At 43.9% G+C, this 16,494-nt stretch overlaps 1 long non-coding RNA gene across 2 annotated transcripts; it reads right to left on the bottom strand.

Annotated features, from left to right (window-relative positions):
• Window positions 1-3,038: 3,038 nt before the first annotated feature.
• On the bottom strand, window positions 3,039-16,156 carry LOC133488038 (uncharacterized). 2 transcript variants are annotated; one of them, XR_009791537.1, is made up of 4 exons: window positions 15,894-16,156; window positions 5,247-5,395; window positions 3,737-4,268; window positions 3,039-3,512 (listed from the first exon to the last, which is right to left on the bottom strand). It is a non-coding gene; the product is annotated as an uncharacterized LOC133488038 (long non-coding RNA). The 2 variants fall into 2 exon arrangements; XR_009791538.1 differs by lacking the exon at window positions 15,894-16,156 and adding an exon at window positions 5,483-5,599.
• Window positions 16,157-16,494: the final 338 nt, after the last annotated feature.

Here is a 16,494-nt window from a genome sequence, read left to right as displayed (position 1 = left end):
GAAAGGTTGTCTCAAATCTGGTTTGATTACTAGGAAAATGCAGTGGGAGACTCACAACTGAAAACAGACTGCTCACTCAAGGTTGCAATTAACACAAAAATATATCAACCACAACATGTACAACTGATTACAACACAGGATTTGAGTGTTTGTCCACAGTGCCAGTAGTGAGTCGTCAGGGCAAACAAGGCTTTTGTACAGTTGGCCTTAACACTATCAGAAGTGGTGTTTTTTTGTTCGTGAACGTTTCGTTCAAAAGAACAAATCTTTTTAATGAACGTACTGAATTGAATCAGTTTATGAAATGATTCATTGTTTGGGCTTGGCTGCCGTCGTGAGTGAGTCAGCTGGGAGTGGAAATGGAACTGCTGCAGCATTCTGTCACTCACTTCTGAATCTTCGACGAATGACCAATGAGCAGCCAGCGTGCAGGCGGGGGTGGGACTTGACTAAACGTACTGCCATGTGATTCGGGATTCGCCAGCGTTGTCACTACTTTGGTGAATGACCAATGAGCAGCCAGCGTCGGGCAGGACCGAGCAGGCGGGGAAGGGACTCAACTGAACTGAACGTACTGTCAGCTACGAGTGTTTCGTTTATTGAACTTCTTCGTTCGCGATCCGCTAAGGAGTGACTTACTTTTACGTATGCAGTGAACTGTTCTGCCATGAGTGACTCATGCAGAGGTTCACTGCAAACTAGTACCATGAGTGATTCGTTTGCGCTAAAAAAACGACGTCCTACGCAGTGAATGTACTCATGAGTGATTTTAACCGTTCGTCCTGACGTCCTCACAGGGATAGCTTTCATTGGAGTTTCTTCAAGTTAACGGATAATGTTGAGTCAATTTAAGAACAAGAAAACAAGCACTCACACGGTCCGTGGGTTGGACGGTGTCTCCAGAATCTTAACAGACTACCCGTAAAGTCATAAGACGACATGACACCGACATGCGAGTTAATTTCGCCAGTGCAAGGAAAAGTGAAGCGGCAGCAGCAGGGAGTTTAAGGGGAGAGATTTATTTGAATGAATTAATAAAAAACTTAAAATAACACGTATATATTTACACTCCTCTTGTCTACTACAATTAATTTTGTTTAGTATTATTATTGTAATAGCCTACTTGTTTGTCGAGTGTTGTTTTGTTATTCCTGGCATTTCAGTGCAACATTTTTTTTTAAATTATGATTATATATAGATTTTTTTTTTTTACCTGTCCTGTTCAGCTGCATGGTCCATGCAGAATGGTGGATCTGTATGCCTTTTGTGCTGGAATAGTATTGCTGTTTACTTCCTCTGCTCATTTTTTTTATCATTCTGTTGTTTATTGAAAATGTAGAAACGGGTTTTAGAGGATAGACTGAGGGACAGAACGGACAAGGGGAATAGGTGTGCGAACCACAGCAGAAAAATAGTTAGTCTAGATATTTGACCACAAGTAAAGCAACAAAAGTCAAATCGTATTCTTACGTATTTGTAGACACCCGGTGAGGACATTCAACAACTAACCTATAGGACAAGATGAGAGAGGACAGAAAAGGGAAGGGCAGGATGAGTGGTGCGGTGGGATGCTTTTATAGTTTCTAAACACCTTTAAGAACCTGTGGGTTGATATCTGAATACAACCTGTGTTATTGTTAGTGGCCCCAGCACAAGCAATTAAAGCCGATAGCGTGTCTATGGAACCCCCGTATCCCCGTGGCCCGACAACTGAAAGTTGGGGGGTAGTCCACTCAAGAGACACGTAAATACCCACCTCCCACCCTATTACTATTGTTACCAAGTCCCAAACTGTCAACCTTTATGAATTGTGATCATGTGTGGTAGGGTGTCATGCATTAAGATTGGGGAGACTGGTGGGGAGGAGGCGAGATGGACACAGGGCAGTTATGATCCACATCCCGTCACCCCCACCCAGACCAATCAGCAAAAATCAGCGGGACAGCGAATAGGCTGGAGTGCAGGAACACCTGACCAAGTGTCCTTCCTAGAATGACACTGCCCTCCCTCCACAGATGGATGTATGGTGCATTAAAACTGGAGGACTGGCTGGGCAGAGAAAGCGAGTGACCAGACCGGAGACCACCACAGATGTGCCAGGACCTGGCCCAGCGATTTACGGTCATCGTGCTGCGATGAAAGTCATAATGAAATATAAAGTTGTCAAGATGAAATATGAAGTCATCACAACTAAATTTAAAAGTCAGCAATTGACGAGAGGATCCCGGTTAACAGAGTTAGCATATAAACTGACGAGAGGGTATACTTGCATAGCAACCGAGTACACATGACGACTGGTGGATCCTGTTGACTGTTGTCAATTGTTGATGTTATACGTTAACATAATGCTATACTCTTAACCATGATCCTTTCATCAATTGCTGATTTAAAATCTGATTACTTTAAATTTCATCATGACGGCTTTAATTTCATCACGATGAGTTTAAATCATGCCCCGTCAACTTTAAATGTCATGACGACTTTAAAACACTTCGACTTTTTTCCCCCCTCTCAATACATGATGCTAGTATGCCAACGCATAATGTATAATGTCTTCCTTAAATTAAAAAAATATATATATATTGAGTTGAGCAATTTTGTTATGTTCTATGTTGTTGTTGAGCTTTTAAATTTGCTTAGCATTGTGTTTTGATCTGGTTTAGTTTTGCTTGATGTTATCAGGATGTGTTTTCCTTTTACCTGTCCGTGCTTGTGTGTTTGTATCCACCTGGTCTCATCAGTTCTGTTCCTCATATGTCAGCCCATCCGCTCTCTCCATTCGCTCTTTGATCCAAATGCCTAGGTTTTTCAATAAGAAAATAAAAACAGAATGAAAAGTGATAAAAATAATGGTTTGTATGATGCCAAATAAAACATCAGCAAATTCTGTAAGGATGCGTAGTCGCAAAAGTAGGACCCCAAAGCATACAACCAAGGATTGGTGATAAAAATACTTTTATTCAACCAAAACAGCACTGAACAGTGACCATAATCAATTGTAAAACCAAAACATCAACAACAAAAATGTTGACACGTGAACAAAACAGACGATGATTGGAGTGCACCCAGAGGCAAATGCTAATAGAACACCAAGCAATTGTGTGAACAAAAGTGCAACAAGAAAACTAACTTAGGTACTTAGGTAGCCGAAAAGGATATAAACACTGCAAACTTAAAGTGTGCAAAAGATGCAAGGAAACAACAAACCTTACCAAGAAACCTTACTACTCAATCTACACTACACAAGTACAGAGCCTAAATCAGGAGACTAACAAAGAGAGAGAGAAAAAAGCTAAGCTACACAAGATGAGCAAATAAAAGCATGAGAACAAAAGTTACTTACAAACGACCGAGAACGGAGAAGGGGGAAAAACAGCATTACTGAATCTTACACAACGAGGATACACAAGCACAAAGCAACAGGTGGATAGTAAACAATTGACCAGCATCTGCCTCCTGTTTCCCTCGCGCCTAAAAGCCCTGCCTGTGATGTGGACCAGGTGCGGCAGCCACTGGAAAAAACACAAACAGAAATGGGTAGGATCACCGGATCATGTCAAATACAACCTAGCGATAGCAGAAGAATGCCATATCCATATACCCATATAAACTAATTGGCAAATTAAATAGATGGAAATGATTAAAAGTCTCATTTGAAACTCAACCAAAAGTACATTTTAAATTTTAATCATTAGATGCCATTTATAGCCATCTTTTTTAATACGGTCTTCCTTACTGTCAGGTTGCAAGTTGGACCCAGATGCAGCGAGGACACGGAGGCGAGTTTGTGAACAAAGGTTTATTGCAGCTTGGAAGTGAACAAAGGAACTCCGAGAACTAATTCTGGGATTGGCAGGGTTCCAACGAGGACCGGTCTGGCAGGGTAGGAGTCGGTGGGCCGCAAGAGGTTGTCGGTGGGCCGCAAGAGGTGAGCACTGGTTTGCAGGGAGCAAGGGCAGATGGCAGACTGGGGACAAAGAACAAGAATGAGGTAGAGATAAACTCACGAGGTCTTTGGGAAGCAAAAAAGATTGGCAAGGTGGCTAGGCTACAAACTCGACGTAGAGCGTTGATAGTCTGGCGACGAGTTGGCGTCCCAAAGCGTCTTAAGAGCAGTCAGATGTAATTAGGATGACAAAGTGCAGCTGCTAGACTCCAACACGTCAACCCTGCAAAGCACTCATGACACACACACACACAGGCTGGACTCAGGGTGCTGAAACAGCAGCCCTGACACTTCCATGTTTACAGACAATAAACAGATACACCTTAGGTGGACACACGCACGCACACAGACAAAGACACAATGATACACACCGTGCAAGTGTTCTTCATTAATTTTACGGGTAAATCTCAAGTGAAAACTCCATTTTAGGGGATCATGATAAGACACTCATAATTCTTGCCCATTATGAAATATTACCTACAGAATTCAATATCACAAACATTGTTTAGAGATAAAAGTAAATAACGAATAACTTTGCGATTCACTTTTAAGTTTGGTCTGAATATTGGTAAATGTCTTTACATAGCTGAAATATGTATCATCAATCCACAGATGCCATGCAAATACGCACCCTGGGGCTGTAATCAGCATTGGCTATTGCATCAGCTTCAGCAAACTGTATGCATAAATGCAATGATCTTTCATCGATGCAATGGCATCATAGTTGCACCATGTCTCAAGTGTGTAACATACTATAAGCTATTGCTGAATACAGCGGACCCCCGCTTTTTGCGGGGGATAAAAACTGGGCCCCGACAACAAATAGTGAAAATCTCCAATCTGCAAATAACTGATGGCCATTACAATTTTATTGAAAAAAATAATTATTATTTTGATTTTTATTTAACCCAAAATGCGTGAATAAGTGGGACTATACAGAGAATAAGGGGTTTCCACAAAAAACGGGGGTTTGGTTCCCCTGCCCCTAAAAAAAATAATAATGTAAAATAAAATGAAATAATCTGAATAGGTGAATCTGTGGGTGCCTAATATATGTGAGGTCCACTATACTCCTTTGTGATATCTCTTCTTAATACAGAATCTTGAAAGGGCAGAACAATTTTAAGCCCCACTAAAATACTGTAGGTCTAACGACACCACTGGTTCTCGCATTGAACCGAGTGCTGGACGTTTATTACCATGGAGTACCATATCTGAGTATAGCACACTGGATGGACAGCTATGTCATATTAATGTTGTCTTCCTTCTTTAAGATACTGTTTCATGTATCATCACTCACCGTATCTGTTTCCTGTTGACCTGCTTTCTCTTTGCTGGTTGTTGGTTGTTCTCTGCTTTGGCACGGTTCGTAGTTGTACTGCTAGCCACATTACAGGCGGTTCCAAATCCTGCCTCAATGATATGTCCTGCCTCTCCCGACAGTGTTTGCTGTGAAAAGATAAAAGCCCAACGATCATAAAAGCCAGGATACATTGATATCGTAATACATGTCGTGTAGTGTTGCCAGTGTCTGACCGAGATACAGCAAGATTTTATGGCAGTAGTCTGACATGGTGCCATCGTGAGAGATCAAATTTGTGTTGTAGTTTGATCCAGGCAAAACACCAGTGGTGCTGCTGGTCACCATAACAGTGTTGTTGCTGGTGCAGTTGGTGTGCTGCACGCTGCTTCTCTTGTCCCAGCTGAAATCTCAAGTCTGCACATGCTTACTCATGTGGTGTTCTGTTGTCAGAAACCCACAGTCTGTTAGCATCTCTCTTAATAAGTGAGGAGTGTGGTTTTAGACCTGCACCAAGGGCGCTATATAAATAAAATGTAATTGAATTGACATCGGCGGCACGGTGGACGACTGGTTAGACGCACTAACCAGTGTTTGTGTGGAAAACTCAACTATTTATGCTGCGACTTAGTGTTACAGTTTTTTTTTATGTTAAAACATACAGTATGTCTAGTCATTGACCACTATTTTGATTGAAAAAAAAAAAACATTGTTTATTGTGTTAAATATTACTCAGCAGTCATCATGGTAACAAAGCCCTATATACAGTATGTTGGCACGATCCTCAGTAGGAGGGGGGCAGTGTGGGCAATGACTCATTTGCATTAGACAGGACAGACCCCTTGTGACAGCTTGAACAGGACTATTAGGAGTGTATGATAAGTGTGTTGTAATTGTTGCTCCTGAGAGTAGTGGGACTGTGGTACTCGTACCACTAGTGGTACTCAGGCTCACGCTAGTTGTACGTGAAAGAATCACTGCCCAAGTCCACTTCAATTGTATTTAACATTTTAGTACAATTTTCCAATATTAAGGTGGAGTTTAAACTGCATAATTTTACAATGACTTGCAATATTATTTTAATGAGCACTTAGATCTACCATGCTACTGTGTTCTAATGTTGGTCATGATGGTGGTACTTGGAGCGGTCAATATTTTTTTAAGTGGTACTTGATGTAACAAGTTTGAGAACGATTGACTTAAGAGTATTCTTACTTTTTTTGTTTCATGGCACAGAGAAGCATACCACATAGTACATGGAGGCATGCAAGAAGAGATGAGGAGTGGAAGGGGGACTGAGACCCCAGGCTGAGTTTTATTGGCATTCGATGCGTTTCTAAAGAACATGTCATAAGTACAGTACTCGCAGGAATACAGATTAGCGTCTCTCAAACTGTTAGTTGTGATTTATTTTGCCCGCATGGGGACTTGAACAGAAAATACGCTGCTATGTTTAACCTTATTAACAACCTTTTAATTGTGATATATCATGATCTCCTGTACCAGTAGTAAATCAATGCTGGGGAATGAAATACCCAGAGCAGTCCACCACCCTTGTACATTTTGTCTTGCAATAGCCTGCAGGGCTGAGGTCAGTCTGACACCACAGGAAAGAGGTAACAAGCAAGTTGCAGAGGGGCAAACTCGTAATCATAACTTGCTCCTCTGAGATGAACGTGTTCCTCATAAAGAGTGTGGCTTAAAAGGCTAGCTTCTTCTGTGTTATCTGACTGTCAGTCATAAAAACGTCCGCACTTATCACTAAATATGAAGACAATTCTGCTGTGAAAGACACTGTGCACATTGCTAATCAATCCAAGCAACACCAGAAAGGACAACCATCATGAACGAGAGAGGAAACAGTGCAGCCCTGAATGTAAATAGCACCTCAATTTTAATGCAGTGTTGTTTGCAAAATATCATGTGAACGCATTGAGAGTATAAGTAGAGAATAGGTTAAGCCTCCTTTTGGCAGCAATAACCTCAACCAAACGCTTCCATCCATCCATCTTCCACTTATCCACGGTCGGTTCGCAGGGGCAGCAGTTTAACCAGGGAAGCCCAGACTTCCCTCTCACTGCCGCTTCGTCCAGCTCTTACAGGGCGATCCCGAGGCGTTCGCATGCCAGCCAGGAGACGTAGTCTCTCTAGTATGTCATTCCCGGGGCCTCATCCCGGTGGGACATGCCCGGAACACTTCACCAGGGAGGCCTCCAGGGGGCATCCTAACCAGATGCCCGAGCCACTTCATCTGCCTCCTCTCGATGCGTCTCGACTCTGAACTCATTTCGACCGCTTGTATCTGCGATATTGTTCTTTTGGTCATGACCCTCACGTCATGGCCATAGGTGAGGGTAGGAACTAGTGTTGCACCAAGCATCGATACCAGTACCGTACCGAGGTTTTTTGATACAAAAAAATAGCATGGTACCATTTATTTTTTATTTTTTTACCGGAACTTAAAAGAAAAACAAAAAAGACTTACGCGACAGCGTTTCATTCATACGATGTCTTAAAGGCCACTACCCAAAAAGCCGACAGTCAGCCAATGACTGCCTGTCTTCCGACAAATTGTGTGCGCATGAATGTGTGAGTCTGCACCTCACGAGGCAAAGTCAGTGTTACATGCAGTGGATTGTCCTGTGCTATTAAGGAAACTCGGCATTCTATCCAGATGAGAGTCAGTGTTACCAACAGGAGATCAATAGCATCGATAGCATGGGATGACATTGCACAGATGCACGCCGCACGGAAGCTCAGCTTGGAGCAGTCCAACCCTGATACAGTCTACCGTAGACCACTCTGGAAATCGGGGGAAAACTGAGAAGAATAAAAATCCACTGAATGCAAAAGGAAAACCACTTAATATCCAAGTTGACCCAAAAGGTCCACTTTTTGAGTGCCGTGGCTCCATACACAATGAAAAACAACACTACACTGAGTGGGTGCACAATATATTGTGTACAATGGGAGAAATCAAATGCAGAGAAATACACGAATACTGGACACTAAAAGTTTGAATTAAAGCTTTAAATACACAGTGTTAAGTATGAGTAAAGTATGTATAAATACAGTATAGAACTAGAAAGAAAAACTGTACAGTCATGGATAAAATATTATACCTCTTGTTTCTTGTTAATTTTTAATGTCAGGTGCAACTAAGGGTACCTTCGTTTGGACAAATATAATGATGACAACGAATATAGCTCATTAGAGTTTAATATACATAAAGAAGTGATATCTAGGTCTCGCAGTTGTCCATGGGTTTCTTGATCTTCTTCTTTTCCTTTCGGCTTGTCCCGTTAGGGGTCGCCACAGCGTGTCATCCTTTTCCATGAGAGCCTATCTCCTGCATCCTCCTCTCGAACACCAACTGCCATCATGTCTTCCCTCACGACATCCATCAACCTTCTCTTTGGTCTTCCTCTAGCTCTCTTGCCTGGAAGCTCCATCCTCATCATCCTTCTACCAATATACTCACTCTCTCTCCTCTGGACGTGTCCAAACCATTGAAGTCTGCTCTCTCTAACTTTGTCTCCAAAACATCGAACCTTGGCTGTCCCTCTGATGAGCTCATTTCTAATTTTATCCAACCTGGTCACTCCGAGAGCGAACCTCAACATCTTCATTTCCGCCACCTCCAGCTCTGCTTCCTGTTTTCTCTTCAGTGCCACTGTCTCTAATCCATACATCATGGCTGGGCTCACCACTGTTTTATAAACTTTGCCCTTCATCCTAGCAGAGACTCTTCTGTCACATAACACACCTGACACCTTCCTCCACCCGTTCCAACCTGCTTGGACCCGTTTCTTCACTTCCTGACCACACTCACCATTGCTCTGGACGGTTGACCCCAAGTATTTAAAGTCCTCTACCCTTGCCATCTCTTCTCCCTGTAGCCTCATTCTTCCCCCACCACCCCTCTCATTCATGCACATATATTCTGTTTTACTTCGGCTAATCTTCATTCCTCTTCTTTCCAGTGCATGCCTCCATCTTTCTAACTGTTCCTCCAGCTGCTCCCTGCTTTCACTGCAGATCACAATGTCATCTGCAAACATCATGGTCCACGGGGATTCCAGTCTAACCTCATCTGTCAGCCTATCCATCACCACTGCAAAAAGGAAGGGGCTCAGGGCTGATCCCTGATGCAGTCCCACGTCCACCTTAAATTCTTCTGTCACACCGACAGCACACCTCACCGCTGTTCTGCTGCCCTCGTACATGTCCTGTATTATTCTAACATACTTCTCTGCCACTCCAGACTTCCGCATGCAGTACCACAGTTCCTCTCTGGGTACTCTGTCATAGGCTTTCTCTAGATCTACAAAGACACAATGTAGCTCCTTCTGACCTTCTCTGTACTTTTCCATCAACATCCTCAAGGCAAATAATGCATCTGTGGTACTCTTTCTAGGCATGAAACCATACTGTTGCTCGCAAATACTCACTTCTGTTCTGAGTCTAGCCTCCACTACTCTTTCCCATAACTTCATTGTGTGGCTCATCAACTTTATTCCTCTATAGTTGCCACAGCTCTGCACATCACCTTTGTTCTTAAAAATGGGCACCAGTACACTTTTCCTCCATTCCTCAGGCATCTTCTCACGCACTAGAATTCTATTGAACAAGCTGGTCAAAAACTCCACAGCCACCTCTCCTAGATGCTTCCATACCTCCACAGGAATGTCATCAGGACCAACTGCCTTTCCATTTTTCATTCTCTTTAATGCCTTTCTAACTTCCCCCTTACTAATCATTGCCACTTCCTGGTCCACCACACTTGCCTCTTCTACTCTCCCTTCTCTATCATTTTCCTCATTCATCAACTCCTCGAAGTATTCTTTCCATCTACCTAGCACACTGCTGGCACAAGTCAACATATTTCCATCTCTATCCTTAATCACCCTAACCTGCTGCACATCCTTCCCATCTCTATCCCTCTGTCTGGCCAGCCTGTATAAATCCTTTTCTCCTTCTTTAGTGTCCAACCTGCCATACATGTCATCATATGCCTCTTGTTTTGCCTTTGCCACCTCTACCTTTGCCCTGTGTCGCATCTCAATGTATTCCTTTCGCCTCTCCTCGGTCCTCTCGGTGTCCCACTTCTTCTTAGCTAACCGTTTTCCTTGTATGATTTCCTGTACTGTGAGGTTCCACCACCAAGTCTCCTTCTCTCCTTTCCTGCCAGAAGATACACCAAGTACTCTCCTGCCTGCTTCTCTGATCACCTTGGCTGCAGTGGTCCAGTCTTCTGGAAGCTCTTCCCGTCCACCGAGAGCCTGTATCACCTCTTCCCGAAAAGCTGCACAACACTCGTCCTGTCTCAGCTTCCACCACATGGTTCTCTTCTCTGCCTTTGTCTTCCTAATTTTCCTCCCCACCACCAGAGTCATCTTACACACCACCATCCTATGCTGTCTAGCCACACTCTCCCCTACCACTACCATACAGTTGGTAACCTCCTTCAGATTACATCGTCTGCACAAGATGTAATCCACCTGTGTGCTTCTACCTCCGCTCTTGTAGGTCACCCTATGTTCGTGCCTCTTCTGGAAAAAAGTGTTCACTACAGCCATTTGCATCCTTGTTGCAAAGTCTACCACCATCTGTCCCTCCAAGTTCCTTTCCTGGATGCCGTACTTACCCATCACTTCTTCATCACCCCTATTACCTTCACCAACATGTCCATTACAATCTGCACCAATTACGACTCTCTCTCTGTCTGGGATGCTCAGAACTACATCATCTAGCTCCTTCCAGAATTTCTCTTTCACCTCTAGGTCACATCCTACCTGTGGGGCATAGCCACTAATCACATTACACATAACACCCTCAATTTCAAATTTCAGCCTCATCACTCGATCTGATACTCTTTTCACCTCCAAGACATTCTTAGCCAACTCTTCTTTTAAAATAACCCCGACTCCATTTCTCTTCCCATCTACACCATGGTAAAATAATTTAAACCCTGCCCCTAAACTTCTAGCCTTACTGCCTTTCCACCTGGTCTCCTGGACACACAATATATCAACCTTTCTCCTAATCATCATGTCAACCAACTCCCGAGATTTTCCTGTCATAGTCCCAACATTCAAAGTCCCCACATTCAGTTCTAGGCTCTGTGTTTTCCTCTTCTCTTTCTGCCGAAGAACCCGCTTTCCACCTCTTCTTCTTCTTCTTCTTTGACTTCGACTTCGACCCACAGTAGCTGAATTTCCAACAGCGCCCTGCAGGTTGACGGCGCCGGTGGCGGACGTTGTTAACCCGGGCCACGACCGATCCGGTATGGAATTCTTTGGATGAACGCTCATATTTGTTTGGCAAGGTTTTAAGCCGGATGCCCTTCCTGACGCAACCCTCTGCATTTATCCGGGCTTGGGACCGGCCTACAGTTTGCACTGACTTGTGCCCCCCATAGGGCTGCATTTCCATGGGTTTCTTGATAATAATAATAAATAAAATATATTTAATAATACAACAAAGCTTTTGTATTCTTAATGTAAAATGCCTTTAGTGGCACCAGGTATTATAATGAACAAGAAATTGGAGAAACTAATATTTTTTTCATGACTGTATATAGCCTACATATACTGTATATAGATGTTCAATTTTATATACGGACACACATACACACACACACACACACGCACGTGCACACAGAACGCACATCTTCGTCATGAAATAATTCATTAAAAAATGAATAATGTTAAGTAGGCGGCATGGTGGCCGACTGGTTTGAGCGTCAGCCTCACAGTTCTGAGGACCCGGATTCAATCCCCGGCCCCGCCTGTGTGGAGTTTGTATGTTCTCCCCGTGCCTGCATGGGTTTTCTCCGGAAGCTCTGGTTTCCTCCCACATCCCAAAAACATGCATTAATTGGTGACTCTAAATTGCCCATAGGTGTGACTGTGAGTGCGAATGGTTGTTTGTTTGTATGTGCCCTGCGATTGGCTGGCAACTAGGTCAGGGTGTACCCCGCCTCCTGCCCGATGACAGCTGGGATAGGCTCCAGCACGCCCGCAACCCTAGTGAGGAGAAGTGGCTCAGAAAATGGATGGATGGATAATGTTAAGTATTGGGTAGTTCCATTATTGCATACTTTTTCAAGTTTATCATCCATCCACCCATCCATTATCCTCACAAGGTTCACGGGAGTGCTGGAGCCTATCCCAGCCAATTATATATTACTCTTGCACTCACTGGAGTAGTCTCGCCGCGCTGCACTATTTGCATATCTGTTGCTGTTGACCAATACTGGCCACTCATGTGCCTAAGTAGCATCTGCCCCTTTTGCCAACTGATTGAGGAGTATCTGCAACATTTGCACAATCGACATTATCCCAGATTATCGCACTACTAGTCACTTTAAACTGCATACATTCCTTAAGTCTCGGCGCCCTTTGCACAATGGTCATTGCACCGGACTATTGCTATATTAGTCATTCAAACTGCTCTAAGTGCTAAAGGAATTGTCCAAAAAATAAATAAATAAATAAATAAAATAAATAAATTGTACAAGCATTACCAGATAACTAGCAACCCTTTATTGCTCAGTTACTGTTTTTGTCAATGTCTTTACGTGACTTTAAATAACGTGAGTTTTTTGGACATACTTGGCAAATAAAGATGATTCTGATTCTCATTCTGATTCACACCGACGGGTAATTTAGAATCTTCAATTAACCTACCATGCATGTTTTTGGGATGTAGGAGGAAACCGGAGTGCCCGGAGAAAACCCACGCAGACACGGGGAGAACATGCAAACTCCACACAGGTGGGGCCTGGATTTGTCATCAGAACTGTGAGGCAGACACTCTAACCAGTCGTCCACCGTGCCGCTCAAGTTTATCATAATGTTTTGAATTAATAAAAATAAATTTATAATATTCCACTGCTTTTACTGATGTTTTAGATTTTAGCTGTGGTGTCATTTCAGTACGGGTATCGAGGTACTTTATGCAGGTATAGTATCAATGTAAGAATTTTGGTGTCATGACACCACGAGTAGGAAATCAGGAAATCAAAAAGCTTTGCCTTTCACCTCAGCTCTTTCTTCACCACAAAAGACTGATACAGACACTCCACTGCAGACAGTGTACTGATTGGCCTGTCGATCTCCCACTCCAATCTTCCCTCAAGGTGAACAAGACCCCGCGATACTTGAACCTCTCCACTTGGGGCAGGATCTATTCTGGCCTCAGATTTGGAGGTGCTGATTTTCATCCCAGCCACAAGTTGAAGATCGCAGTTTGATGAAGTCAACAGAACCATATCTGCAAAAAGCAGAGACGCGATGCTGGGGTCACCTAACTAGACCCCCATCAAGGCCTCGGCCATGGCCAGAAACTCAGAAATGAACAGAATCAGTGACAAAGAGCAGCCTTGGCGGAAACTCCCTCTGACAGGGGACTCTGCCAGATGTTCCCACTAGACCCTCAAAATATGTTTGAGTCTTCCAGGTTGGACCGGCATCTTCCCCACCATTGAAGCCAACACACCACCAGGTGGTGAAGAGTTGCCAGCTCCACCCCTCTCTTAACCTACGTATCCAAGACACCATCACAAGGTCTGCCATCGAACTGCGGCCTAGGGTGTCTTGGTGCCAAGTGCACATGTGGACACCCATATGTCTGAACATGGTATTGATTATGGACAGTCCATGACGAGCACATAAGTCCAAAAATAAAACACTGCTCGGGGGTGCCGTTCCTCCCAATCACATTCTTCCAGGTCTCAATGTCATTGCCCACATGACCATTGAAGTCCCCCATCAGAACGAGGTAATCCCCAGCGGGAGCACTTCCCATCATCCCCTCCAAGGACTCCAAAAAGGGTGGGTACTCTGAAATACTGTTTGGTGCATAAGCACAGACAAGAGTCAGGACCCATGCCCCCACCCAAAGGCAGAGGGAGGCTACCCTCTCGCCCACCGGGGTGAACCACAACATACAGGCACAGAGCCGGCACAATAAGTATGCCCACACCTGCTCGGTGCTTTCACTGTGAGCAACTCCAGAGTGTAAGAGAGTCCAAGTCCTATAGGACTTGTAACAGAGCCCAAGCCATGTGTGGAGGTGAGGCCAATTATATCTAGTCAAAACTTCTCAACCTCGCCCACCAGCTTGGGCTTCTTTCCTGCCAGAGGTGACATTCCACGTCCCTAGAGCCAGCTTCTGTAGCCAGGGATCAGACTGCCAAGGTCCCCGCCTTCGGCTGCCACCCAGCTCACTTTGCACCTGACCCCCTTGGCCCCTCCCACAGTTGGTGAGCCCATTGGAAGGCCCATGTTGCCTCTTCGGTCTTGGCCCAGCCACCAGGCATTCGCCATTGTGCCCCACCTACAGGCCTGCCTCCAGAGGGCGCCCCAGTGACCCACGTACGGTTAAGGGAAAACATTGTCCAAATATTGTATTCATCAGAAGGGATCATTGAGAACGTACTTTGTGTGTTCCCTCACCTACGACCTGTTTCCCCTGTGCCAGGGGCACAATGCCCAAGGCAAATTATTTCCTTGGACGATTGGGACAAAAACCCATCCACCTCGATAAAGTGACGACTAAGGGAGGGGCCAAATGGTTGCTGTAGTCGTAAATCAGAACTGCACAATGATCAGGGGAAATTTTGGACTGTTCCTCGTTACAAATTTATGTTCTTGGGATGTCTGGTGTGAATCACCCTCCTAATGGCATGCCACAGCATGTCAATTCAGTTAAAGGGACACTGTGTAGGAATTACTCCCATTTAGCATTGAAATTGTGTATTACAGCCAAATGAACAGTGCACTCTCGCGCCTCTGTTTTCCAAATATATATTGCAACAACGGGAGCCGCCGTAAATAAAAAATCCTCGAAGATAGGGACATTTGTCGGAACACCGGCTAATACGGTACCATAGGCCTAACTGTCTTCTGCTGTCTATGGTACACAACACTGTCTCGCAAAATTGAATGAAATCAGGCTTAGAAACCGCTTTGTTGTACAACCTGTCAGATTTCGCTTACCCGCAGGACTAATCGGGAGAAATGTCCTGACCGACTCTCCGTTTAAAGGGTCAAGCTTTTTCCTTTACCGGCACCAACGCCGTACGCGCAAGGAGACGAGGAGCTGTTAAGCCGGTGTCGAGATGAATTCGCCTAGGTGTGCTAACTGTCTTTAGTTTTACGGAGCCAATCCGGTCTGCCCTCACTTATCACCCCTTGATGAGTAACCGCACCGAGTGAAAGGGTAATATTGTGAGTACTCCATTTTTACAGCAGCTTCATCCCTTAAAAATTGATTGCACTTGTTAAGGACCTAGTAAATTTAACAATCCTTGTTAGGACCGTACGGATTTGTTTTGGTGTTAAGCCGAAGAGATATATATGAGTTACTTTTTGGGATGGTGTTTCGACCCGGTGATATTGGTATCGTCGACGTTCAATCACTTATAAGAGGTTGAGTGATAAAAGTGAGACAACTTCTCATTATAAGAATGACAAAGATAGAATAGAATTAAAGCAATGTATTTATTTCAGTGATTACTTAAGGTTAAAATGATAATATGACAGAAAGGGTCTGTAATATAAAATAAACAATAATAAGAATAATAACAATGAAAATAAGTAGAAGTAAATCAAAAGTAATAAATCATAAAACAAGTATTACCTTTTGAGTGAGCCTTAAGGAGTGATCAAGTCCTACGGAGCCGTGATGCCAATTAATAATAAGATAACTTGGAATATAAGAATCTCTGGACAGCTGACTAGCCCTCTTCCCTATCCACACAATGTCAATAGCGGTTCTATTAGTTACCTTATTATAATATTCTTTTAGTCTTACCCAATTAAAGAGGAAAATTCAAAGATTAAGTTCTCCTGCCAGCCTGTCCCTGATCATTGCGAGAGGAAAAGAGAGTGTGTCTCTCCCACCTTTTTGGAAGATGAGCGAGCCCCGCGCTCCTTTCGTACGAGGTTTTTATAACCTCGGTCGGGCTCAGACCTCCCCTTTTCCCAAAATAATCCTTTGTTCGCAACATGCCTTGACATGTCCCCTCATGTCCCGACATGCGCCTTCCGCTGTTGGCCTATCCCGACTTGACCTGAGTGGAAAGCACCTATCTCCCCCTCAGAGTGACCTGACGTAACCGGAGTGGAAGCATCATCCACTTTCACTATCAGCGTTATCCTGACCTGACCTCTTATTTGCTCACCCAAATAGGCTTCTTTTTAGTAAATACATTCAACTCCAAGCATATTTCATATGTCTT

The sequence above is a fragment of the Phyllopteryx taeniolatus genome, chromosome 13 (assembly GCF_024500385.1).
Source record: "Phyllopteryx taeniolatus isolate TA_2022b chromosome 13, UOR_Ptae_1.2, whole genome shotgun sequence".
Lineage (NCBI taxonomy): Eukaryota > Metazoa > Chordata > Actinopteri > Syngnathiformes > Syngnathidae > Phyllopteryx > Phyllopteryx taeniolatus.
This window is presented reverse-complemented; position numbering and strand designations above follow the sequence as displayed.